The 9,635-nt window shown below is 53.3% G+C and overlaps 1 pseudogene across 1 annotated transcript; it reads right to left on the bottom strand.

Moving 5' to 3' along the window:
- Positions 1–8,421: 8,421 nt before the first annotated feature.
- On the bottom strand, positions 8,422–9,400 carry LOC311615384 (olfactory receptor 10V1-like; annotated as a pseudogene). The gene has a single exon. The product of its transcript is annotated as an olfactory receptor 10V1-like (transcript).
- Positions 9,401–9,635: the final 235 nt, after the last annotated feature.

The following is a 9,635-nucleotide window of genomic DNA, read 5'->3' as shown; positions in this document are numbered from 1 at the left end:
CCCCACCATGACCCTCTTTAGAACTCACATAGTTAGAACACTGCCGGACACGGTGACCTCCTGGTGAACTGGCCCAGGTTGACGTGGGGCACGGGGCGCCAGTACATGGTAGGCGAACAATGCCTCCATGGTTGATCTGAATGGCATCAGCAGGATGCTAGAGGAGACTCAGTTAAGGCGCCATCCCATTCAGACTTTGCTGCTTCCTCTCAGGCCACTCTCACCCGACTTAGTCCCCTCAAGTGTGCTCCCTAAGGCCGCCTTCCCCTCTCTGCCTCCGCCATCTTTACAACCCGCCATTACCCACCCCTCAGCCCTCTGGGCCGGCCATCCCTCAGCCACCCCCCCCTCCCCAGGCTGACCCCTCCGCCTGTCCCAGTGTCCAGCCTAGGCCCGTCCCCCCGGCCCCGGCCATTTTTAAAAAAGGATACAACTGGATCGGCACTGGTCTGGGAGCTCTGGCCGCGGGCGCTGGCTCGCCATCGGAGCCCCCCACAGCAGCATCCAGAGCCGGGGCGGCCTGTGGCGCTTCCCTGGGGACAGCACCCGCCTCCCCGCTGCCGCCTCTCCCGGGGCCCCCGGGGCCTTCAGGGCCACCTTGGCCACCAGGGCCCCTCTCACTGGCCTGGCCTTCTGCATCTCCGGGCACACCGCCGGCGCCTGGATCCCCAGCCTCCATGGTCCTCAGCCTCCTTCCCGCTCTGAGGGCCGCTCACTGCTCAGGGAGGAGGGGCGTCAGGAAGCCCCGCCCCCTCGCGGTGCCACCAACTGAACTCCCCACAGCGCATGCGCACACAGGCCTGTGCCATTTGCCAGAAACCTGGCCAATGTGACTGCTTCCCGCCAAGTCTGCCCAGCAACAAGCTGGCGGGGGAGCCTCGGAGCCTGTGCGGGAGCCAGCCCAGCTACCCTCTCGGGGGAGTAGCTTGCTGCTGGGGGACCTGTCATTGGTCTCAGTGGGTCAGGTCCCTCTGGGCCAGTCCGCTTGGAGTCTCGCCTGGGCCCTGCCTGCCCTCCCCACGTGTACCCCCAGCTCAGACCCCGGAGGACCCGGGATGGATGGGCCTTGCTCCTGCAGCAACACTGCTCACCCGGGCACTGTCACTTAGTGCTGCCCGCCAGCCTGGGGGAGGGCAGCTGCCAGCCCCACTGCCTCTGCCTGGCACGCACACTACCCTGTCTCAGACCTCAGGCTTGGGCGGGCTGGGTCCCGCTGCTCAGGAGAGACCAGCACGTTGGACAAAAGCACAAAAGGAGCGGGAAAACCACCCCTGGGACAACTCCCAGCACCTCTGGTGGCTCAGCCCTCAGGGTGCTCTCCCTCATTAGAAAGCAAAGTCTTGCTCCTCTTGGCGTGGAAGGGTGAGTGTGCCGGGGGTGGGGAGGAAGGCTGGAGGTGTCAGAAGAGACAGGAGCCCTCCACTGGTATATGACCCTATGTCTGCTGATCTCCTCGGGACAAGTTTACTTCTGTGTCTGGGAAGGGGGTCTCTTCCCCAGGAAAGGTACAGCGAGAGGTGGGCAGGGCTAGGGCAATGCCTGGACACGTGTTCCTGTGCCCACGCTGCTGCTCTGCCCACAATCCTGGGAGTGGGTAGATGTGGTGTCTGTCCCAAGGCTGGGGGCTGCTCACCTGGCTGGCACAACAGCAGGCATGTGAGGTGGGCACCAGCCTGGGAAGGGATCAAGGAATGGGCGCCCACCTGTGAGCTGAAGGCTGGTGCACTTCCCACATGTCAAGGCTTCCATGGAGCAGCTTTACTGGACCCTCCTCTGTGTCACATCTAATCCCAGGACAGCTGCGTGGATTCTGAAGTGATTTTCCCCACACCCGAGACCAGGTGGAGGGAGGGGCGGGGTGGGAGGGCAGGAGCAGCGGGGACATTCTTATTCTGCTAAAAAGCTTCTGCAAAGGTAACCATAGACATGCCATTTCCCACAGCCGGCTCCTGCTCCCCCTCTGAACTACTTTGCTGAAGTTTGAATGATCCTCGTCTATACATTGGGGGCCTGTCTTTCCTTTGAAAGTGCGTGTATTTGGCCCCTTGTCGTGATGCAGGAAGGAGGCCTGTAATGAAGTCCCTGAAGTCACGGAGCCTGGGGACCCAGCCTAATGACTGTGGGCCCCTGGGGCACAGCCCTGCTGTCCTCATGACTTTGAGCTGCTTCCCAAGAGCAATCCTTTCTAAACTCCTCACACAATCCCCATGCGACATGGACACTTATTCATCTAGAGCAGGGGTCTTCAAACTACGGCCTGCGGGCCACATGCGGCCCGCAGAGGAGTCTGATCCGGCCTGCCAGGTTTTTTGGGCAGTGAGCGCAGCCGAGGTGTTACAGTAGGAATTAGTAGTTCATATAGTCCGGCCCTCCAGCTCTCTGAGGGACCGTGATCTGGCCCCCACTTTAAAAAGTTTGAGGACCCCTGATCTAGAGGCAACTGCAAGTTTGCTGTCATCAGCATTTCATCAGGATGACACGAGGTAATGTTTTGTTCTTCTAATCCTTCCAAGTACTCCAGTGCACAGGCACCTGTGTGCATGAGCAAGAAGCACATGCACACACATCTACAGTCTCAGGAGGCGCTCAGCACATCCAGCCTCTTGTGTCCACTGCGCCAGGTCTAGCTGAAACCCTCTGTCTGCCCAGCGGTTAAGACCACGTTTCTGAATCAAAGAAGACTTGTTCGGAATGTACTAAATATATTTAAAAACACACTGGTCATAATATGTAATGACTAAGCCTAAGAGGTGTCAAGGCCAGGGAGTATAAGTTAAGGAAAATGATGGTTAAATCAACAAGGATCTTTTTACTTGTTGCAAGATACCCAACACCTTTCCTGTTGAGAATCTTCAAATCAGCATAGCCAGCCGAACTTGCATGTCTTGAAGGCACCTGGATCCCAACTAGTCCCCCAAATGACTTGTTTCCTTACCTCCAAATGTTTCCTTCTCTTCCATTTAGTCTTAGTCACAGCTATTTTCACAACCTCTCACTCACTCATCTCACCTCCCATCTAATCAAACCCCTAAATGTGTTCTAGCCACCCTCCCTAGCCCACCTTAGTCCAGTATGGCATCATCTCTTACCCTACAGATCTGTAAACACTAATATAAATGGAGCCACTACGTATATGTTAAACTATGTTTTTATTGATTTCAGAGAGGAAGGGAGAGAGAGAGAGAAACATCAATGATGAGAGAGAATCATTGATTGGCTGCCTTATGCACGTCCCACACAGGGGATTGAGTTCATAACCTGGGCAAGTACCCTTGACCAGAATCAAACCCGGGACCCTTCAGTCTGCAGGTAGATGTTCCATCCTCTGAGCCAAACCAGCTACAGCAGAGCGCACATTTTTTTGAAGAACAATTGTGTACCTTAGATTAACAGCCTTAAAAGTAAACATAAAAAAGTGAACATAAATCTTTAACTCAGTAATTATGCCTTTTGGAATCTCTCATGAGAAAATAACTATTCAAACAAAATAATATTGAACTTTTTTTTTGAGTTTTTATACCAGAAGGAAATCAGAAGCACTAAATTATCTTATTGTACTTCTTTTATGCATCCAGTGACATGTGTTTAAAGTTTTTCTTAGGAAGTGAGAGATCCTATCCTACATAATGAAGAGCTAATATGCAAATGGTCATCATGCTCTGGCGTCCTCCTACCCTGGCATCGGGGCCGGGATACCTGAGGCCAGGCCAGGGGACCTGAGGATGGGCTTGGGGACCTGAGGCCTGACTCCCCACCCGGCAGGGCTTGATGGGGGACCTGAGGCTATGCCCCCTAACAGGCGGGGCTTGATCGGGGACCTGAGACTGAGCCCCCTGCACGATAGACCTGGATGGGGCACCTGATGCTGCGTCTCCCACCCTGAGCAGTACCGGGGGACCTAAGGCTACACCCCATGTTCTGCATGGCTTGATGTGGTGGGACTGGTTGGATCTGGGTCATGTGCAATTTTGAGGCTCGTTCAGGTGGGTAAGACCTAGACTCTGGGTCATGTGATGTGCCCCAGACTCTGACAGGAGGGAGATTCTCATATACATTTTACTAATTTTCTTTCACCTCTGACCCTTCTATTATAGAAAAGGGCAAATAGCAATATTAAAACATTTCTTCTGACTAATTTCCTTTTAATATGCACAAATTTCGTGCTGCAGGCCACTAGTGTTCAATATAATAAGTGCAGAAAAATTTATTCCTGAACTTGTAAAATTTATACATTGCATGATATTTTTGTGCATGCAATATATAAATGCAACTATAAATCCAAGAAAATGTTCCAAAATACTGACAGCTGTTTATGCTGAATGGCATCACACAATCCATTTTCATTTTCTTCCATTTCCTAATTTGTTCCCAGTTGACTAGAGCCGTGGTCAGCAAACTGTGGCTCGCGAGCCTCATGCGGCTCTTTGACCCCTTGAGTCACAAAATACCACGGCCTGGGCGAGTCTATTTTGAGGAAGTGGCATTAGAAGAAATTTAGGATTAAAAATTTGGCTCTCAAAAGAAATTTCAATTGTTATACTGTTGATATTTGGCTCTGTTGACTAACGAGTTTGCCGACCACTGGACTAGAGTAACCCAATTGCACACCTCAGTTCCCAACCAAGGACAAAGTTAAATAAACGTGGAGGCTCCAGTAACAAAACTCACTGAGAGAAGAGTAGCAGTTCACTTGTATTTTCTGATGTAACAAACAATTTAAAACCCTCTGATCTAGCTATGGGGAAACAATCAAATTGAGAGACCCAAAGACCTAGTGCAAGTAAACCCTTGGGCCCTCATGATGTTATAGCAGCTCCTGTAGGTTCCATGCCTCAGGGAAGCATGCACCCATAGGGACCCTAAGTCTTAGCCCCCATTCATTGTCCTGGGGTTGACGGAAAAAAATTGGGGCAAAATGTGCTGCATTGTTTCAATCAGCACAAAAAGCTCCTGGAGACAGGAAATGATAGAAACTTGCATCTGGTCCATGTCTTCGGCAGTCAGGCGACTAAAGGAGGGAAAAAGAAAAAAGAAATAAAATATGATAACTTTGCCCCTAGCTCTGTGTGTCCCCTCAGGTGGTGAGAGGCCCAGTTCACCATGAGTACCTCCCTAGAACTGACATTTTATTTATTATTTTTATAAGAGAGAGTGGATGTGAGGTGGGAAGGAGAGAGAGAGACAGAGAGAAACATAAATGTGAGAGGAGAAACACATGGTTCATTTGCTTCTCTCACACACTGGCCATGAACTTACTGGGGGGCAGGCGTTGAATCTTCAACCCAGGTAGGTGCCCTAAACAGGGCATTGAACCTTCCACCCTCCAGTGTGCCCGCCCATGCTCTAACCACTAGGCTTCACTGGCCAGGGCTGGATGTGACTTTGAGTGGGGAGGAGATCTCCAATTCAATATTATAATGACCCTCACGAGTCCCACACTTACCACCTGCCCGCCCCACCTTCATCTCCCACCATGACCCTCTTTAGAACTCACATAGCCAGACGCCTGCCAGACACCCGAAACTCCTGTTGAGCTGCCCCAGGTTCAGGTTGGTAACTGAAGGCCAGCAAATGGCAGGCGATCTCTGCCTGAATGGATGACCTGAAGGGCACCAGCAGGACGCTAGAGGAGACTGAGTTAAGGCACCATCCCATTCAGACTTTGCTGCTTCCTCTCAGGCCACTCTCACCCAACTTAGTCCCCTCACGTGTGCCCCCTCCCTCCCTGCTGGTCCCTCAGGCCGTCTCCCCTCCCCCATCCCCACATTCCGCCATTACCCACCCCCGCAGCCCCCCGGGCCGGCCATCCCCTCAGCCTCACCCCCTCCCCAGGCTGACCCCTCCTCCTGCCCCAGTGTCCAGCCTAGGCCTGTCCCCCCAGCCCCCGGCCCCTCCTCAGAAAGGATACAAGTGAAGTGAAACCCTTCTTTGAATTCTGGCCAGGGACCCTGGCTGGGCATCAGCATCAGCTCTAGGCCCCGGATTGTCAAGAGCCTGGGCAACCTGTGGCGCTTCCCTAGCAACCTCCTCCGCTTCCCTAGCAACCGCCTCCGCCTCCACGCTGCCACCGCTGCCGGGGCCCTCGTGGCCTCCAGGGCCACCTTGGCTGCCAGGATCCCCCGCACCGGCCTGGGCTTCCCCATCTTGGGCCACACGGCCCGGGACTGGGATACCGTCGTCCCCCTCCATGGCTCCCGAGCCTCTACTCGGGACTTCTGAGAGCCGCTACACCGCTGAGGCACCCACGTTCTGACAGTGGAACTCTATGGAGCGCATGCGCACACACGCCGGCGTAATTTGCCAGATATCAGGCCAATGAGTGTCCTGGGCACGTGGCTGCAAGATGCTCGCCGGGGAGCCTCACAGCCTGGGGGGGGGGGGGGCAGCTACCCGCCCTGGGAAGCAACTTGCTGTCAAGAGTCCTTGTCATACGTCTGAGAGTGGATCAGGCACAGCTGGGATGGAATTCGCAACCCGGGCATGTGCCCTCACCAGGAATTGAACTGTGACCTCCTGGTTTATAGGTCCATGGTCAACCTCTGAGCCATGCCAGCCGGGCTAAATGGAGCCACTTTAAAATGCAGCTGGAGCCGAATCCGGTTTGGCTCTGTGGATAGAGCGTCAGCCTGCGGACTAAAGGGTCCCGGGTTCGATTCCGGTCAAAGGCATGTACATTGGTTGTGGGTACATCCCCAGTAGGGGGCGTGCAGGAGGCAGCTGATTGATGACTCTCTCTCATCAATGTTTCTAGCTCTCTATTCCTCTCCCTTCCCCTCTGTAAAAAATCAATAATATATATATATTTTTTAAATGCAGCTGGAGCTTCCATGCCAGAGGGCTGTCTTGCATGTCTTTGCCTTAAGCTTTTGGGAAGTTAAAGCAGGGCAAAATTACCTTTGGACTCAGCTTACAGCACCCTTGTGTCCCAAGGAGCTATTTACAACATAACAGAAAGCAGATACTATGACTACTGGAGTAAAAATTAAAAACAGTGTTTCTGTGTGTCAGTAAGGACTGCTTTTGGGGCTTAAACTATTATACAAGGAAATGTACTGTTGACTGAGTGTGAAGTCCAGAGGGAGAGGGTCATCATGCTGGCTTACTTGTCCAATGAAGGGTCATCAAGGACCCAGTCCCCCCATTCCTGACCCTTTTAGCAGAACGGGGGTGTTCCTGGGTTTGGTGTTGGGACAAGTCCCTCCTTCCTGGGACTAGCTGGTAACAATTGTGTTAAATAAAGTTGTTTCGGTGCCTAATCCCTCAGGCTAATTTGTGAGCTCCTTGAGGGCAGGGTCTGTGTTGCTTTTCGTAGCCCCAGTGCTATGCCCAGTGCCTGTTACACACAAGGGGCCCAATCATTCATTCATTCATTCATTCATTCATTCATTCAACAACTCTTTCTTGCTAAGTGCTATGATGGAGGAGAATCCAGGGACCCCTGGCACATAGCCCAGCCTATGGGGTGGGAGTGGGGTCAGCAAACACTCTCTTGAGATCTTTACATCTGACTCGAGTCCCTGAACACAGAGGCCTCGGCTCAGCAGGGTTGAAGGCTTTCATTCATTAGCAACCAGGGTGGAAGGTAAGCCACAGCTCATGGGACTCACAGTTAGATTACAGCTCACTGAGTACCTGTTACGTGACAGGTCTCTGGTAACAGAGATTAATCATACCTCTTACCTGCAATGCCCCGGGCCAGTCAGGGACAAATCATGTCAGCGCTGGGTGAGCAGTAAGCACTGCGGCCATGGTGGAGAGGCACTCACTCCCCAAGCAGGGCAGGGCAGGAAGGAGGAAGGGCAGTGTGCACAGGCCCCCGGGAGCAGGTGGCCCTTTAAGCAATGCAAGGAGGAGGAGTCACCTGGCCCAGAGGCTGGACGGGTGCACAGTGAGGCAAATGCCTTCGTGAGGACGTGAGCTGAGGGGGCAGAGCAGGTCACAGGCCCCCGGGGCTGCTGCTGTTTGCTTTGCACTGTTTATCTCCAGAATCGCTGCGTCGTTTTGTGGTGATGCAGGTTCAGTTTCTGGGAGGCTCTGCCTGTCCACTTCTTCACTCTGCCCGGATTGGGCCTGGGAGCTCCTTGAATGGACCCTCGCTAACTCCTTGTCCGGAGAAGTGGTGCCCTGATGATTTGTTTGGGCATCTCATGACCTTCTTCCTGTCGGTGTCCATGCCTCTGCCAGGTCCCGGATGATGAACGTAATTGTCCAAGAAGGGGCACTCCCAGTACTGGCATGTTTTGGAAACCTCAGGATTCGTTCCCTCTCTGTGACCACAGAAAGGGTGTGGTGAGGTCAAAGTGCACGCAGAACCATGGAGCAGCCCTCAGAGGGGGAGCCGAGTCACAAGGTGGGCAGTGAGATGGCCCACTGGGTTCTCATAAGGGGCCAGGAGAGTCCTGGTGGACTCCACTCTGCCCTTCACCTGGCTTTAGGCTGCCCCCTCACCTGGCTAGAGCTCTCGAGGAGTCTCCCGAGGGCACCCTGGACTTCCTTGTTCCTGAGGCTGTAGATCATGGGGTAGAGCATGGGGGTCACATTGGTGTAGATTAAGGACACGACCTTGTCCTGTTCCGGGGTGTAGCATGACTTGGGGCGAATGTAGATGAATATTGCACAGCCATAGTGCAGAAGAGAGACCAGCAGGTGGCCGGCACAGGTGGAGAAGGCCTTGCTCCTGCCCTGGGCTGAGTGGATGCTGAGAATGGCGGTGATGATGAAGCCGTAGTATCAGTAAGAAGTAGTATCAGTAGCAGTATCAGTAAGAAGGGAATCAGCAGGATGAGCATGCAGACCATGAAGACTGCAATCTCATTGGCTCGTGTGTCTGAGCAGGCCAGGAAGAGCACAGCAGGGATGTCACAGAAGAAATGATTGATCTCATGGGACTGACAGAAGGGCAAGAGGAATATCAGTGTGGTGAGCGTGAGTGAGAGTGCGAAGCCACCAACGCACGCCAGAGCCAGCATCTGCAGGCAGAGGGCCCTGGTGATGATGAGTGGGTAGCGCAGGGGCCTGCAGATGGCCACGAAGCGGTCATAGGCCATCACGGCCAGGAGGAAGCACTCTGCTCCCCCCAGAGCGATGAAGAGGTGCATCTGCAACGCGCAGCCCAGCATGGGCATCCGCTGGCTGCGGGACAGGAAGTTAGCCAGCATGTTGGGGACAATGACCAATATGTAGCAAATTTCAATGGTGGACAGATTGCGAAGAAAGAAATACATGGGCGTCTGGAGGCAGGAGTCAATGAGGGTGATGAGCACAATGGTTGTGTGGATGCTTGGGTGACAAGATGCATGATTAAAAAGAGTCCAAAAAGGAAGATTTGCAATTCAACTAGGTCCACAAGCCCAAGATGATAAACTGAGCTCAAGGTGTGGTGTTCCTGCAGTGAGGCCATCCTGTATTCCCCTGTAGAACTCCTGGGCTGGAAAAGGCAGTTTTCTAGCAATTTCCTAAGTTGTGGGAGACTCTGCAGCCCTTTCCACAAATGGGAGTGTAGCCACCTCTCCACTGCCTCCAACCCACTTTGCCAGGCTTGGCTCTGGTCTAAGTTCATGAGCTTCTTACATTCTGCCCTCAGCTCGCTGAGAATAAAGATTTGCTCATTTAAATAGTTTTATAATTCATGCCAT

This window comes from Pipistrellus hanaki, assembly GCF_964339955.1.
Source record: "Pipistrellus hanaki genome assembly, chromosome: X".
NCBI lineage: Eukaryota > Metazoa > Chordata > Mammalia > Chiroptera > Vespertilionidae > Pipistrellus > Pipistrellus hanaki.
This window is presented reverse-complemented; position numbering and strand designations above follow the sequence as displayed.